This window comes from Lithobates pipiens, unplaced genomic scaffold, assembly GCF_037356315.1.
Source record: "Lithobates pipiens isolate NorthernLeopardFrog02 unplaced genomic scaffold, aLitPip1_a1.2 Scaffold_27, whole genome shotgun sequence".
Lineage (NCBI taxonomy): Eukaryota > Metazoa > Chordata > Amphibia > Anura > Ranidae > Lithobates > Lithobates pipiens.
The window spans coordinates 83,409,611-83,427,657 of record NW_027507788.1 but is presented as its reverse complement, the minus strand read 5'-3'; the positions used below and the strand labels follow the sequence as shown (position 1 = coordinate 83,427,657).

The window sequence follows — 18,047 nt, the reverse complement described above, 5'->3', positions numbered from 1 at the left end:
AGGAGGAGGTTGGTCCCTGGTGTTGCTGCCTACTACGAGATCTCTAATTATAGCGGTGGGGAAGGTGACGTTGATGATGACGTGTCTACTGATGTCACGTGGGTGCCCACAAGAGAGGAAGAGGAGGAGAGTTCAGAGGGAGATATGGACCAGCAGATAGGAAGGAGAAGCAGGAGGAACTTAGATTGCACAGGAGAGACAAAGCAGACTGCTAATGTATCAGGAGTAGGGATGAGCTTAGAGTTCGAGTCGAACTCATGTTCGACTCGAACATTGCCTGTTCGCCTGTTCAGCGAACAGTGAACAATTTGGGCTGTTCGCAGCAAATTCGAAAAGCCGGAACACCCTATACAAGTCTATGGGAGAAATCTAAAGTGCTAATTTTAAAGGGTAATATGCCACGTTACTGTCCTAAAAAGTGTTTGGGGACTCGGGTCCTGCCCCAGGGGACATGGATCAATGCAAAAAAAAGTTTTAAAAACGGCCGTTTTTTCAGGAGCAGTGATTTTAATAATGATTAAAGTGAAACAATAAAAGTGTAATATTCCTTTAAATTTCGTAGCTGGGGGGTATCTATAGTATGCCTGTGAAGGGGCGCATGTTTCTGGTGCTTAGAACTGTCCCTGCACAAAGTGTCATTTGTGCAGGAAAAAAAGTTTTTTAAAATCACTTGCGGCTATTGTCGGGTCCCGTAATACAGAGAACACTCAATGAGTGTTCTCTGCATTAGCCGACAATTTATTCATTGATTGATAAAAAAAAAAGCGTGGGGGTTCCCTTAAATTCAATTACCAGGCCCTTCAGGTCTGACATGGATATTAAGGGCAACCCCATGTCAAATTTAAAAAAAAATTGACGTGGGGGTCCCCCTAATAATCCATAACCAGACCCTTCAGGTCTGATATGGATATTAAGGGGAACCCCGCATCAAAATTAAAAAAAAATTGACGTAAGGGGTCCCCCTAAAAATCCATATCAGACCCTTTATCCGAGCACGCAACCTGGCAGGCCGCAGGAAAAGAGGGGGGGACGAGAGAGCGCCCCCCCTCCCTCCTGAACCGTACCAGGCCACATACCCTCAACATTGGGAGGATGCTTTGGGGGTCTGTGACCCCCTCAAAGCACCTTGTTCCCATGTTGATGAGGACAAGGGCCTCATCCTCACAACCCTGGCCGTTGGTTGTGAGGGTCTGCGGGCGGGGGGCTTATCAGAATCTGGAAGCCCCCTTTAACAAGGGGACCCCCAGATCCCGCCCCCCCCTGTTTGAAATGGTAAGGGGGTACAAAAGTACCCCTACCATTTCACAAAGAAAGTGTCAAAATGGTTAAATAAGACAAACACACTTTTGAAAAATTCCTTTATTAAAAATAAAAAAAATAAAAAAAAGATTCCAGCGGTGCTAATCCACTCTTGCTATCCAGCGACGGGTCTCCGGGGTCCAGCGATGGATGATCATATCCAGCGACGGGGGATCTCTCAGTCCAGCGCTGTCCATACATCCTTCTTCTGTCTCCACTCCGGAGACACTGCAGAGAGCCCAGCGCTGACGTTTCTTAAATTAGGAGGGCGGGGCCACCCGTTACCTGACCCTGCCCCCTCTGACGCTAGTGAAGGGAGCCAGGGGTTCCCCAGTGACGTATGGGTGACCCCGCCCCCTCTGATGTAACGGAAACCTGCGTTACATCAGAGGGGGCGGGGTCACCCACACGTCACTGGGGAACCCCTGGCTTCCCTCTCCAGCGTCAGAGGGGTCAGGTGACGGGTGGCCCCGCCCTCCTAATATAAGAAACGTAAGCGCTGGGATCTCTGCAGTGTCTCCGGAGTGGAGACAGAAGAAGGATGTATGGACAGCGCTGGACTGAGAGATCCCCCGTCGCTGGATTCTTTTTTTTATTTTTTTTATTTTTAATAAAGGAATTTTTCAAAAGTGTGTTTGTCTTATTTAACCATTTTGACACTTTCTTTGTGAAATGGTAGGGGTACTTTTGTACCCCCTTACCATTTCAAACGGGGGGGCCGGGATCTGGGGGTCCCCTTGTTAAAGGGGGCTTCCAGATTCTGATAAGCCCCCCGCCCGCAGACCCTCACAACCAAAGGCCAGGGTTGTGAGGATGAGGCCCTTGTCCTCATCAACATGGGGACAAGGTGCTTTGAGGGGTCACAGACCCCCAAAGCATCCTCCCAATGTTGAGGGTATGTGGCCTGGTACGGTTCAGGAGGGAGGGGGGGCCGATCTCTCGTCCCCCCTCTTTTCCTGCGGCCTGCCAGGTTGCGTGCTCGGATAAAGGGTCTGATATGGATTTTTAGGGGGACCCCCACGTCAATTTCTTTTTAAATTTGATGCGGGGTTCCCCTTAATATCCATATCAGACCTTAAGGGTCAGGTTATGGATATTTAGGGGGACCCCCATGCCAATTTTTTTTTTAATTTGACACGGGGTTCCCCTTAATATCCATGTCAGACCTGAAGGGCCTGGTAATTGAATTTAGGGGAACCCCCACGCTTTTTTTTTTTTTTTTTTATCAATGAATGAATGAATTGTCGGCTAATGCAGAGAACACTCATTGAGTGTTCTCTGTATTACGGGACCCGACAATAGCCGCAAGTGATTTTAAAAGACTTTTTTTCCTGCACAAATGACACTTTGTGCAGGGACAGTTCTAAGCACCAGAAACATGCGCCCCTTCACAGGCATACTATAGATACCCCCCAGCTACGAAATTTAAAGGAATATTACACTTTTATTGTTTCACTTTAATCATTATTAAAATCACTGCTCCTGAAAAAACGGCCGTTTTTAAAACTTTTTTTTGCATTGATCCATGTACCCTGGGGCAGGACCCGGGTCCCCAAACACTTTTTAGGACAGTAACCTGCATATTACCCTTTAAAATGAGCACTTTAGATTGTGAACGTTCGAGTCTCATAGACTTTAATAGGGTTCTAAAGTTCACACGAAGTTTAGGTCTGTTCGCAGGTTCTGGTGCGAACCGAACAGGGGGGTGTTCGGCTCATCCCTAATCAGGAGCGAGGCATCAACCATGTACGGTCACATCTGGCGCCCCCAGGACGCCGGCACATGGTTCCGCAGTGTGGGCTTTTTTTAATGTGTCCGCTGCTGACAATAGTGTTTCCATCTGCAGCCTTTGCAGTCGACGCATAAGTCGCGGTAAGCCCAACACTCCCCTAGGGACGACCACCTTAAGAAGGCACATGAGCTGCCATCACCGAGCCCAGTGGGAGCAACGTAAACCACAAAGCCATACTCCAGGCTCTCACCGTCCAGCCTCGTCTTCTACTTCTCCTTCTCCTCTCTCGTCACAATTGTCCTCCACTCCACCTTCCATCATGCCATCCTCATGTTTTTCTGGAAAAAGGCAGGCTTCCGTGGGCCAAATGTTCGAGCGCAAAAAATGATGACGCCGGATAACCCTCTTGCCCAGCGGTTGACGGCTGGCTTGTCAGAACTGATAGCCCGCCAACTACTGCCATATAAACTGGTGGACTCGGAGGCCTTTCAAAAATTTGTGACCATTGGAACGCCATAATGGAAGGAAGTATTTTCTCACAGAAGGGCATCCCAGAGCTATATGGCCATGTTCAGCGGCAAGTGACTGTATCTCTGGCACACAGTGTTGGTGCCAAGATACATCTGACCACAGACACGTGGTCTAGCAAACACGGGCAGGGAAGGTATATAACTTTTACTGCCCACTGGGTGAACCTTCTGACGGCTGTCAAGGATGTAACCCGTGGCACCCATGTAGATTTGGTTTTACTGCCACAGATTGCATGCAGGCCTGCCTCTTCTTCTCCTCCTCCTACCCCATCCTCCTCCATCTCCTCCTCAGCTGACTCCTCCTTCCGCTGCTAGTGTCTCTTCCGCTGCGCCGCCCAAGCTCCCTACAATCTATTTGACATGCCAGGTGAGACGTTGCCATGCTGTGCTGCGTCTGTTGTGCCTGGAAGCCAAGAGCCACACTGGACCTGCACTCCTTTCAGCCTTACGTTCACAGGCAGATCAGTGGCTAACACTGCTCAATTTGACAGTTGGTAAAGTGGTGTGTGACAACGGTGCCAATCTGCTTAGCGCATTTAAACAGGGCAAAATTACGCACGTGTCATGCATGGCACACGTCTTAAACTTGGTCCTGCAGCGATTCGTTGTCAAATACCCTGGGGTCCAGGACATCTTGCGGCAGGCAAGGAAAATCTCGGCCAATTTCAGAAGATCTTACACGCCCATGTCTCGCCTTGCTGACATTCTGCGGCGACACGATCTGCCGATCAGACGTCTTATTTGCAATTGCCCGACACAATGGAACGCAACCTTCTATATGCTTGATAGGCTGCTCCAGCAGAAACGTGCAGTCAACGTCTACCTGTACGAACTCTGTGGCAGAACAGGTTCTGGGGAGCTTAGTTTTTTTTTCACCGCGCCAGTGGCTGCTAATGCGCGACACATGCAGACTTCTGCGGCCATTTGATGAGATCACAAAACTGGTCAGTCGCAGCCATGGCGCCATCAGTGACATCGTACCTTATGCCTTCTTTATGGAGCGTGCATTGCGTTGTGTGATTGATCAAGCTGTGAAGGAGCAGGAAGATGAAGTCGCAATGCTGGATGAGTTCCCAGGGGGGCCTACTCTATCTGAGACAAGTCAACAACAGGAGTCTGAAGAGGAGTCAGAGGAGGATGGTGCCGAGGAGGAGCAAGAAGAGCATGCTTTAAACCTTTCTGGGATCTCTGTTGTTGTGCGTGGATGGGGAGAGGAGAACGAGGAGGATGACATTATCCTGGATGATGAGCAGAAGCCAGGTCACCACACCGCTTCCAGTTTAGTGCAAATGGGGGCCTTCACACTCCAGTGTTTTAACAGTGACCCCCGTATAAAAAGCATAATGGTCAAGGACCAGTACTGGGTGGCAATGTACTTAGACCACGGTACAAACACAAAATGGCGGAAATGTTACCCCCATCACAGAGGGCTGTCAGAATGGAGCACTTACAGACCTTGCTTCGACAACTGCTGCATTCTGCTTTTGCGTGCGCTGGCAGAGAAAGAGTTGCGGGTACCAAGAGGGTGGTTTGAAGATGTGTTGGTGACTTCTGATATGAGGTCATTCTTTCAGCCCACTCATCGACAGGTGTCATCCGCATTCCAGCATCAGGGAACGCCTAGACCGACAGGTGTCCGACTACATCGGGTTAACAGCCGATGTGGACGCTCTGAGGTGTGATGAACCCCTGGACTACTGGGTGGGCAGGCTTGACCTCTAGCAAGAGCTTGCCCAATTTGCAATGGAACTGTAGCTTTTCCCTCGTCCAGTGTCCTGTCCGAAAGGACGTTCAGCGCAGCAGGGGGGATCTTGACCGATAAGCGCACTCTCCTAGCTCACGACAGTGTTGACTACCTCACATTTAAAAAAAAATGAATGAGGCATGGATCTCGGAGGAATTCAACACATGTGACCAGTAGACCATGTATATAACTCTATAAACGATTTATTTAATTGAGCACATGGACCTTTTTTCTGCCTTTCCTTGTACAAAAAAAGCACACCATACTATATGCCCATAACCTCCTGTTTGAAGAGGTTGAACGGTGTCATATTTTTGGGTCCCGCAGCGAGTTGCTGGTATCAGTGCTGCTGTCAGTGCTATCTATCTCGGTGCTGGTGTCAGCGCTCTCTCTCTATCTCAGTGCTGGTGCCATTGCTTTCTATCACGGTGCTGGTGTGGTCTCAGTGCTCTCTATCTCGGTGCTGGTGTGGTCTCAGTGCTCTCTATCTCGGTGCTGGTGTGGTCTCAGTGCTTTCTATCACAGTGCTGGTGTGGTTTCAGTCCCTCTATCTCTGTGCTGGTGTGGTGTCAGTGCTCTCTATCACAGTGCTGGTGTCAGTGCTCTATATTACGGTGCTGGTGTGATGTCAGTGCCCTCTATCTTGGTAATGGCGTGGTCTCAGTGCTCTCTATCACGGTGCTGGTGTCAGTGCTCTCTATCACGGTGCTGGTGTGTTGTCAGTGCTCTCTATCTCGGTGCTGGTGTGTTGTCAGTGCTCTTTATCTCGGTGCTGGTGTGGTCTCAGTGCTCTCTATCACGGTGCTGGTGTCAGTGCTCTTTATCACGATGCTGGTTTGGTATGAGTGCTCTCTATCTCGGTGCTGGTGTCAGTGCTCTCTATCTCGGTGCTGGTTTCAGTGCTCAGTCTCTATCGCGGTGCTGGTGTCAAAGTTCTATCTCAGTGCTGGTGTCAGTGAGGGAGATAGCAGCGGAAAAGTCAATCAGCAGGCAGCGCCAGCACCATGGCTGAGGATCAGCGCTGGAATCGCTCCTCCAGACCACCGCAGTGGAGCCCTGCATAGGTGTGGGTAAGGGCCAGGCAGAGGGAGGGGCTCAAGCACAGGTTGGCACACCGGGACACTGGCACAGGACTGCGCTGCCCTGACTGTGGCACTGATCATCTCCTTCACCCCTTCATAGCCTGCCCTGACCTTTCCTCTCCTCCATGGCCTTCATGTGGTCCTGAATTGTCAAAATTTCACAGATAAAAAAAGAATGCTTGTCGTTGTCGATCCCAGATTCACTTAATACTTTTGTTATGTCAGTGTCCATGTTGTGGGACTATGTGTGCACAGCTAGTAAGTACTTTGTGGCTGAAAATATGACCTGGAGGTTTTTAAGATTCGACTGCCATTAAAGTCAATGGGGTCTGCCGCAAACTTTGCGGTTCGAACTTTTGGCCACATTCGCGGTTCGCAAAACGTCCCATCGGAAGTTCGTCCATCATTAGCGCTGAAAGATGAAAATTGGTCTGGGCAGGAAGGGGGTGTAAGTGCCCTGTACTGAGGTTGTTAAAGTGATATGCTGATCTGTTGCTTTGAAAACTCAGCATGTCCCTCCATGTCTTCCATGTGTGAGGAAAATAGCCTCAGTCTCCTGGAAAAGGATGAGCAGTGGCGTCACTAGGTTTGGTGTCACCCGGTATGAAAAAAAATGGTGTCACCCCCCCACCAAATATAGTCCCCCCTCAGTACAGACCCCCCTCCACTAACTACAGACCCTTTTCCCGCAGCATAGATCCCCCTCCCTCAATACAGACCCCCCTCTTTCAGTATAAACCTCCCCCCTCAGTACAGACACCCCTTCAGCGCAGACTCCTCTATCAGTACAGATACCCCCACCTCGGTGCAGACCCCCCATCGGTACAGAGACCCCCACATCAGTACAGACACCCCAACCTTGCTGCAGACCACCCTATCTGTACAGACACCCCCCCTCAGTGCAGACCCCCCTCAGTACAGACACCCCCCCTCACTGCAGACCACCCAGTGCAGACCCCCAACAGTACAGGCACCCCCTCAGTGCAGACCCCAAGTGTAGACCCCCCAACAGTGCAGACCCCCCTCAGTTACAGACCCCCCTCTGTGTAGAACCCCAGCAGTACAGACACCCCCCAGTGCAGACCTGCCTCAGTGCAGACCCCCAGTGCAGACACCCCCTCCGTGCAGACCCCCCAGCAGTAAAGACATCCCCAGTGCAGAAACCCCCTCCATGCGGACCCCTGTGCAGACATTCCCCCCCAGTGCAGACCCCCCAGTGCAGACACCCACCTCCGTGCAGACCTCTCTGCAGACACCCCCCTCCATGCAGACCCCACCAGCAGTACAGACACCCCCCCAGTGCAGACACCCCCCTCCGTGCAGACACCCCCCAGTGCAACACCCGCCCCCAGTGCAGACCCCCTCAGTACAGGCACCCCTTCAGTGCAAACCCCTCTATCAGTACAGACACCCCACCTCGGTGCAGACCCCCACCTCAGTACAGACACCCCCACCTTGCTGCAGACCCCCATCTATACAGACACCCCCACCTCAGTGCAGACCCCCCCAGCATTACAGACACCCCCCCTCAGTACAGACACCCCCCTCAATACAGAGACCCCCCTCACTGTAGACCCCCCAGTGCAGACCCCCCAACAGTACAAACCCCCCCTCAGTGCAGAACCCCAGCAGTACAGACACCCCCCAGTGCAAAACCCCTCAGTACAGACACCCCCCTCCGTGCAGACCCCCCCAGTGCAGACCCCCCAGCAGTACAGACACCCCCCCAATACAGACACCCCCTCCATGCAGACCCCCCAGTGCAGACACCCTCTCCGTGCAGACCCCGTGCAGACACCCCCTTCCATGCAGACCCGCCAGTGCAGACACCCTCTCCGTGCAGACCCCGTGCAGACACCCCCTTCCATGCAGACCCGCCAGCAGTGCAGACACCCCCCTCTGTGCAGACCCCCCCAGCAGTACAGACACCCCCCAGTGCAGAAACCCCCTCCATGCGGACCCCTGTGCAGACCTCCCCCCCAGTGCAGACCCCCCAGTGCAGACACCCACCTCCGTGCAGACCTCTCTGCAGACACCCCCCTCCATGCAGACCCCACCAGCAGTACAGACACCCCCCCAGTGCAGACACCCCCTTCGTGCAGACACCCCCCCCAGACACCCGCCCCCAGTGCAGACCCCCTCAGTACAGGCACCCCTTCAATGCAGACCCCTCTATCAGTACAGACACCCCCACTTCGGTGCAGACTCCCACCTCAGTGCAGACCCCCCTCAGTACAGACACCCCCCCTCACTGCAGACCACCCAGTGCAGACCCCCCCAACAGTACAGGCACCCCCTCAGTGCAGACCCCAAGGGTAGACCCCCCAACAGTGCAGACCCCCTCAGTTACCGACCCCCCTGTGTGTAGAACCCCAGCAGTACAGACAACCCCCGTGCAGACCCGCCTCAGTGCAGACCCCCAGTGCAGACACCCCCTCCGTGCAGACCCCCCAGCAGTACAGACACCCCCAGTGCAGAAACCCCCTCCATGCGGACCCCTGTGCAGACATTCCCCCCAGTGCAGACCCCCCAGTGCAGACACCCACCTCCGTGCAGACCTCTGTGCAGACACCCCCCTCCATGCAGACCACCCCAGCAGTACAGACACCCCCCCAGTGCAGACACCCCCCTCTGTGCAGACACCCCCCAGTGCAACACCCGCCCCCAGTGCAGACCCCCTCAGTACAGGCACCCCTTCAGTGCAGACCCCTCTATCAGTGCAGACACCCCCACCTCAGTGCAGACCCCCCCCAGCATTACAGACACCCCCCCTCAGTACAGAGACCCCCCTCACTGTAGACCCCCCAGTGCAGACCCCCCCAACAGTACAAACACCCCCCTCATTGCAGAACCCCAGCAGTACAGACACCCCCCAGTGCAAAACCCCTCAGTACAGACACCCCTTCCGTGCAGACCCCCCCAGCAGTACAGATACCCCCCAATACAGACACCCCCTCCATGCAGACCCCCCCAGTGCAGACACCCCATCCGTGCAGACCCCGTGCAGACACCCCCCTCTGTGCAGACCCCCCAGCAGTACAGACACCCCCCAGTGCAGAAACCCCCTCCATGCGGACCCCTATGCAGACATCCCCCCCAGTGCAGACACCCACCTCCGTGCAGACCTCTGTGCAGACACCCCCCTTCATGCAGACCCCACCAGCAGTACAGAGACCCCCCAGTGCAGGCACCCCGCTCCGTGCAGACACCCCCCCAGTGCAGACACCTGCCCCCAGTGCAGACCCCCTCAGTACAGGCACCCCTTCAGTGCAGACCCCTCTATCAGTACAGACACCTCCACCTTGGTGCAGACCCCCACCTCAGTACAGACACCCCCACCTCAGTGCAGCCCCCCCCCAGCATTACAGACACCCCCCCTCAGTACAGACACCACCCTCAGTACAGAGACCCCCCTCACTGTAGACCCCCCAGTGCAGACCCCCCAACAGTACAGACACCCCCCTCAGTGCAGGCCCCCAGTGTAGACCCCCCAACAGTACAAACACCGCCCTCAGTGCAGACCCCCCTCAGTTACAGACCCCCCTCAGTGCAGAACCCCAGCAGTACAGACACCCCCCTCCGTGCAGACCCCCCTAGCAGTACAGACACCCTCCAATGCAGACACCACCCCAGTACAGACACCCCCTCCATGCAGACCCCCCCAGTGCAGACACCCCCCTCCATGCAGACCCTGTGCAGACACCCCCCTCCATGCAGACCCCCCAGTGCAGACCCCCCTCAGTGCAGACCCCCAGCAGTACAGACACCCCCCCAGTGCAGAAACACCCTCCATGCGGACCCCTGTGCAGACATCCCCCCCAGTGCAGACACCCACCTCCATGCAGACCTCTGTGCAGACACCCCCCTCCATGCAGACCCCACCAGCAGTACAGACACCCCCCCAGTGCAGACACCTGCCCCCAGTGCAGACACCCTGAGTACAGGCACCCCTTCAGTGCAGACCGCTCTATCAGTACAGACACCCCCACCTCGGTGCAGACCCCCACCTCAGTACAGACACCCCCACCTTGCTGCAGACCCCCATCGATACAGACACCCCCACATCAGTGCAGACCCCCCTAGCATTAGACACCCCCCTCATTACAGACACCCCCCTCACTGTAGACCCCCCAGTGCAGACCCCCAACAATGTAGAACCCCCAACAATACAAACACCCCCCTCAGTGCAGACCCCCTCAGTTACAGACCCCCCTCAGTGCAGAACCCCATCAGTACAGACACCCCCAGTGCAGACCCCCTCAGTACAAACACCCCCCTCCGTGCAGACCCCCCCAGTGCAGACCCCCCCAGCAGTACAGACACCCCTTCCATGCAGACACCCCCCAGTACAGACACCCCCTCCATGCAGACCCCCCCAGTGCAGACACCCCCTCCATGCAGACCCCCCAGTGCAGACACCCCCTCCATGCAGACCCCGTTCAGACACCTCCCTCCATGCAGACCCCCCCAGCAGTACAGACACCCCTCTCAATGCAGACCCCCGTGCAGACACCCCCCCAGTGCAGACCCCCCAGTGCAGACCCCCCATTGCAGACACCCCTCTGTGAAGATCCCCCTCTGTGCAGATGCCCATGCAGACACCCCCCCAGTGCAGAACCCCCCAGCAGTACAGAGCCCCCCCTTACAGACCTCACAACAGCAGTGTGTGTCCCTCGAGCTCAGCTCCTCCTCCTCTGTGGATATAAACAGAGAGGAGGGGGAGGCGGCTTAGTTCCGCTCCGCTGAGGGACACAGCCGCGGCGCGGTACACAATGCAGCAGGCAGTGTTGGTGGTGTCACTACCCATGGGTGTCACCCCTCTGGTAGGTGTCACCCGGGTGTGGCCCACACCCCCCTCATCCTGCCTAGCTACGCCACTGAGGATGAGTCATATTTAAGGTTTGTGTTGCCTGATTGAGTTCTTGGAATTGGAGTTCTTTAAATTCTTGGAATTAATCACTAAAGAATAGCAGGTTATTGTTCTTTTATAATGGAACTCTCTTGCAAAATTTAAAACCAAGGAAAGTACCTGTTGGACTTTGGTGTGACAGAGCCAGCAAGAATGTTCACACTAAAGTTTGTACCTACTAAACTTTGGAGATACAGAGGTAGTATAATTCTTCAAAGAGATGACTGTGTTAGTGCACTTGAGAAAATTCTTCATGCTCATTGGACTTTGGGGTTACAGAGACAATGTGACATTCTAGTTAGGTAGTCAGGTAGGCTTTGCTGTTGGAACCTGGGGCCAATTTACATCTGAAACCTATACTACATGGACTGCAAAGTATTTGTGACCTTTTCTGTTTTATTTGCCTCTCGAGGCATCAGGAAGGAATTTTTCCCCTGCTGTAGCAAATTGGATCACGCTTTGCTGGGGTTTTTTGCCTTCCTCTGGATCAATTGTGGACAAAGGATTGTCTATATGGGATTCTACATTTTTTGTTGTCGAACTAGATGCACTAATTATGTAACTTTACTATACTGTATGTAACTATTCCATTCTTCATTGCAGACGCTGTTAGCATCTTTAAGTCTTCAGACTGCTGTCACAGTTTGGGTGTACCTAGACGCGGAGCCTGATTGAGTTGTCTTGAACCCTTCTACAATATATTGCTATTGCTTAGTTTGGACTCTGTTTGGACTGTGTTCACTGCCCATTACACCACACTGCACCTTGCTCACAAGTGGATTAAACATCCTTGCTCTGCATCAGCGCTGATTGAGAGCCAGACTGTGTGAGTACCACCCGTGGGGGTAGGGTGGTTTGCTGCCCCCCCCCCCCCCAGAGCACTAGCCACCACTGCCTCTTATTAGTTTGGTGTTACCCTTCTCTACACTTTCTCCAGTTCCCCGATATACTGTTTGAGAACTGGTGCCCAAAACTGAACTGCATATTCCAGATGAGGTCTTACTAATGATTTGTACAGGGGCAAAGTGATATCTCTCTCTGGAGTCCATACCTCTCTTAATACAAGAAAGGACTTTGTTCACTTTGGAAATCGCAGCTTGACATTGCATGCTATTATAATTATATATGCAGTATAATTATAATGCTGCCTGGCTGGTCCACACCCAAAAGTGATGGCTTCCTATAGCGAGGTAGACATAGTCTCTGCACTGCCTCTAGGTACTGTACCTGCCAGACAGGGAACCTGTCCTACATTAGCCACTTTCATAAAGCAGGAGAAAACCCAGGAGCCAGAGTCTTAAATAGACTCTTTCTGACCCAAGATGTCTGCTGGAGTCACATGAGATGCCCACATTCAATCAGGCAGCTGTCTCCTTGTGCCTGCAGGAAGTGAGAGAGGAACCAAGTTCTTCATATCGTCCTTCCCCTTCTGCATTGCCACTTTGGTCGAGCACCTCCTGCAGTGGGGAGTACAGACTGCACCTGCTTTCACTCCCCTCCCCCCCACCTTTAACAGACGCTGTGCTTGGAATCGCAACACAGTAAAGAACACATAACTGTTTGAAACATAACTATGCCAATAACAGTAGCATTTCTCTTTGTTTTATCTTTGGTAGATCATACAGTAGACTTGCATATAGCATTCAATGCCAAGCTGCCGTTTCAAAAGCTAGCAAAATATAGGTATGGGCACAGGCTGCAGGGAGAGACATATGTTTGCCCTGTAAGAATCAATAATAAGACCTCATCTGGAATATGGAAGGGGGATGCTGGAAGGTGGCCTGTGAAGAAGGGTAAGCACCTATACTATACCTATTTTCCGACATACAAGCCCTGATGATGCAACATGCATTTATTATTGATATAGTTATCATGCTAAAGATTTAGACTTGTTAAAGAAGTTGGATGATAATGCAAAAAAAACAAACAAACGATTGACAGATGATAGTAACCTCTCTCCAAAGAGGACTATCTTAGTCACTCAGACATAAGATCTGTAGAAGTCTCAGTATAGCCTCATACACTCTATCAGTTTTTTCTTCTGGGTTTTTCCTTCAGGTTTACCAAACCCATGTAGTGCAAGGGCCTGCCCGATTGCATACAAATTGAAACTAAATCTGAAGGAAAAACTCAGCAGAAAAACTAATAGTGTGTATTTGGGAAAACCTCCAAATATGCGTGTTGGTTACTGGTACCTTCTCTCCAGGTGCTAGGTTCAGATGACCTCTCACTTGTCACAAACTTGAAATATGGATATATGGAAAGAACTCGCACTCTGGAATACATCCAAATTCTTTTTTTGATAATCACCAAGTACAAAGTAACTGCTAACATGCTTCGGCAAAGCGCCTTGTTCACAGCACAGTTTTTATAATGGTTTTAAGTTTCAGGTGGCTCTTTATAAAATTTGAAAGAAGCTTGCTTTGAAGGAAATACGTATAAATATTAGTTCAAGGACCACTCCTCCTCTCTTAAGATCATATGACAATATTGTTGTCCCATCTTCTTTTTTTTATTCTTTTCATTTTGTTTTCAAGTAAATTGTATAGACAAAAAACAGCAGAAGAAAATAGAGACATTATTTTTAGTCCATCTTCTTTATAGTTTTTTTTTTTTTTAAATCACGGACCCACCATACTAAAAACGACTTTTGCTAATGTTAAACATATATACAAAAATATATTAAAAAAAATTACATATAATATTATATATACAAAAACAGAGAAACGGTTGCCCATGGTCCTTTAAATGAAGTGTTCATGCTGATCAGAGAGTAAACAAATATGAGTAAAAAAGTAACCAAGTTTATTTAAATGGTACCAAAAGTATCCAACATAAAACATAAGCATGGGTGGCAGATAAATCAGCAACATAACATAATTATCCTCTAGGTATGATCATAGTAGTATAGTGGTATAACATCACAGATTATTAATAGTACAGACATGCATAGTACATCTCTAACCCGATGCGTTTCGCAAGCTTTCCTCGCATCTTCAGGGGCTGATGTGCATATCTAATATCTGTAACAACAAATATAATATATATTGAAATAGAACTTATAATTTGGACACACGCATGAGGCCTGAACTGATCATCCCATACTTACTTGTCAGATAATTGGCCTCGATGGCCGATCCCAAAGAGGGGTCAGCGGGAGATATCTCCCACGGGAGCTGAATGGATGGAGACCACAGCGTGGAGGACCGAAGCTGGACACAGGGTAGACATGGCAAAGATGTGAAAAAAAGATGTGAACCCATACTTCTCCCATAGACTTGTAGGGCGTACTCACTGTATAAAATGTATATTAAAGTAGGTATGAGTATCTAAAATAACAATATAGAAGGGCGTACTTACTATATAACAAATGTATAAAAGTATGAGTTTGTGTATCTAAAATAGGGATATCCTACATGTATAAAGTCATATATACAGTACAAGATGTTCCAAGGTGTCCTGCGAACCATGGGAGAAATCTGATGTGCGGAAAAAAAAAAAGGGAAGAAACAGAAAGAATATGTATGTATGTGAAAATGGGAAAGAAATACCATAAGGTGCACATATAAGAATGAATATGTGTGCTCGTAGTATAGTGGTGTTGTAAATATGTATACCAAGTATAACGTGCTTACCAATATAGTTAAACCTCTCAAGTGTGTGTTAGAAGAACAAATAAGAGAAAAGTTTGCATGCCAAAAACCCCTGCTTAAAAGCCCGGACATCCGCTGCAGCCTCCGCCCATAACGTCATGCAATTGGCGGTCGGGGGGGGGGGCGCGACGCGCCCGCCAACCACAGCAATGCGGCGGCACGCCACCGTGAGCCCCGCCCACCGCCCAGATGGCACAATGCGCCCGAATGCGTGGAGACACCGCACATGGCGGAAGTCCTCCAAGGCGCACACAGGCATTTTTAGTCCATCTTCTTTATAGTTTTTTTTTTTTAAATCACGGACCCACCATACTAAAAACTACTTTTGCTAATGTTAAACATATATACAAAAATATATAAAAAAATATTACATATAATATTATATATAACAATATTAAAGCTGAACCCAATGTGATTAAGTCACAAATCAGTATACAACACCAACTAGAGGACAGTGCTAGAACGTTACAGCCCATACTACCAGCATTGATTGTTAATCCAGTTGAGGATTTCAGGACATAGTCCTATCTACCCAGCAAGCCTACACTGCAATTTAAATGGATAGTTGACCCTCTGCTTACAAATGGTCATACACATGGCTGGATCGCTGGATTGATGAGTATAAATAGTTGAATACAGAAATGTATGTTCTTCTAGTAATTCACATCCTTTCAAAAATCTGTGAGAATGCACAGTGTCTACTAGAGTTGCCTGGTATGTTGACTAGGGGCTGGTTACTCTAACCACTAGTGATTTAGCAAAAATTTAGTATGGTGATTGATATCCGTGGTGACCTTGGCTCCATTCCAACACATACCATCTTTAAGATATACATCCAAGAGTCTTTTAAAAATATCCATACTCCCCACAGCCAATTGTGTAAGAGAGGTCCACATCCAGGGCTGGGACAAGGGGTGGGCAGGAGGGGTAGCTGCCCTGGGCGCTGTAGTATCATGTGGGGTAGGGGGGCACCACAAACAGATTGGGGGAGTAAATTTTTTGTTGGAAGGGGGAATTTAGGGGAAGAATTGTTCTAGGAGGGGAAATTTGGGTAGGTGTGCTAGGAGCGATGATTTGTAGGGATTTGTGTTGGAAGGGGGGATGGGTGAGGAGGATTTGTTCTAGGAGGCGGGATTTAGGGGGTTTGTGCTAGTAAAGATATTATGGTAGGGAGGGGGGATTTGTGCTAAGATCGTGAACATTTTGTTTTTTTTGGGGGGGGGGGGGATTATGCTAGTAGGGATGATTGGGGAGTATTTGTGCTAGGGGGAGAGTATTTGGAATGGGGGAAAAGTTTTGTGCTCGGAGGGGAAATTTGAGGGGTGGAGGATTTGTGCTAGGAGGGGGATGTTTTTTGGGGAGGGAGGATTTGTGCAGAGGGCATATGGGGAGAGAGAGGATTTGAGCTAAGGTGTGGTGGAAATATTTGTGCCAGGAGAGGGGATTTAAGCAGGGACATGGATTTGTACTGGGAGAAAGGGAGGATTTATGCTTGGGGGAGCATGAAGAATGGTGCTTGATTTTTTTTTTGGGGGGGTTGCTGACACATAATCATATATCTTGGGGGGGGGGGCCCAACTTGGAATGTTCATCCTGGTTGTGCTGGCCTCGCCCCCCGTACTCCCATAGTCTATGGGTAGCTATCCAGGCAGATAACCTTTTTTCTGCACACCCAATAATTGACTGCTGTTCCTTGTCTATGTCTTTTATTGGCACATTGCAGATTTTAATATACACGTGAATGACACATGTGATATGCGGTAAAACTGAAAACAACAAGAATTATATAACCTTACCATACAATAGTAAACATCATATAAAATAATAACTAAAATGACAAACTCCTTTCCCTGATAGCCTGTGGAGGAGGAAAATGAATATTGCCTACCATCGATGCCATGGATGGGGAGACATAGCATCTATGTTGCTGCCATGATATTGAGCATGTTTATCCCTGTGGCTGTTTCACTTCCTGACTAAAGAGGATGTGACGATTTTTACATAACTTCCTAAGTGGCTGGATAATTTCCTTCAAACTATATTAACGTTTGGCCAGTAGGTGGCGCCAGCGTAACAGCTAACCTAGAACAAACATAATTTATAGCTTAATAATGCAACAACACAATATACAAATTAAATGACAAGGTGAATTCTCTTTTTTGAACCTTAGGAAAGAGAAAGGTATCCTGAAGACATGACACTGCCCGTCTGGCGTTAACCAACTCCACTAACAGCATCATTGGACACAAGTAAAATCAAGTCCGATATTGGTCTGAGAAATGACTTTACTTCACCCGGTTTGGAAATCTTAACTTCGACCTTCCTGACATGTCCATCTTTGCTTGGGAATGTCTGTGTGATAAGTCCCAATGTCCAATCATTCCGGTGTGCTTGGCAGTCTTTAACGAGCACCACATTTCCTGACTTCAGGTCTGGTTTGTTAACTTGCCATTTATTTTTGAGTTGTAGGGTTTGGATGTAATATCTCCTCCATTTGTCCCAGAAAGTGTTGCCTAGGCATTGCACCTCAAAAGTGAAATAATCACAATAAAAATGAAAAAATCCCACAATAAAAGGTTCCTGTTAGACCGATAATCCAGTCAAATGAATTGTCCTTTCTAATTCAGGTGTAATAAAACACACAAAATGATACTAGTGTCTTTGATGGGAATAATACGGATCAGAGTAATTCAGATGAACCCCGGCAGTAGTAATCAGTAATAGAAAAATCCTTCCAGTGATGGTATATAAGGGTCCTTACTGGATCCGTTGGACTCCCTTATGAGCGGAGTCAGCTGAGCAGGCAGACACAGCCCTCTGCAGGAACAGATGGAACTTCTGTGTACACAAACTCCGCTGGCGAAATCCGGAAGTAAACGAGGGGACACAGACAGCAGTAGGCGGTACACTGGCAGACTGACATGCAAACTCACCAATCGCTACTCTAATCTAGCATGATTCTCCGGGAAGGAATTTGAAGGTTTCTCAACCAAACAAGGAATAGCTTTTCAGCTGATGAATCAGCTTATCTAGAAGGGAAATACACACTCGGGCCGGCCGGCCATGAGTGCAGGTGGAAAGAGGGAGAAAAAACAAAC

At 49.7% G+C, this 18,047-nt stretch overlaps 1 long non-coding RNA gene across 1 annotated transcript; it reads right to left on the bottom strand.

Annotated features, from left to right (window-relative positions):
- Positions 1 to 14,080: 14,080 nt before the first annotated feature.
- Positions 14,081 to 17,779, bottom strand: LOC143933200 (uncharacterized). Its single transcript, XR_013263039.1, has 3 exons — positions 16,838 to 17,779; positions 14,406 to 14,590; positions 14,081 to 14,319 (listed from the first exon to the last, which is right to left on the bottom strand). It is a non-coding gene; the product is annotated as an uncharacterized LOC143933200 (long non-coding RNA).
- Positions 17,780 to 18,047: the final 268 nt, after the last annotated feature.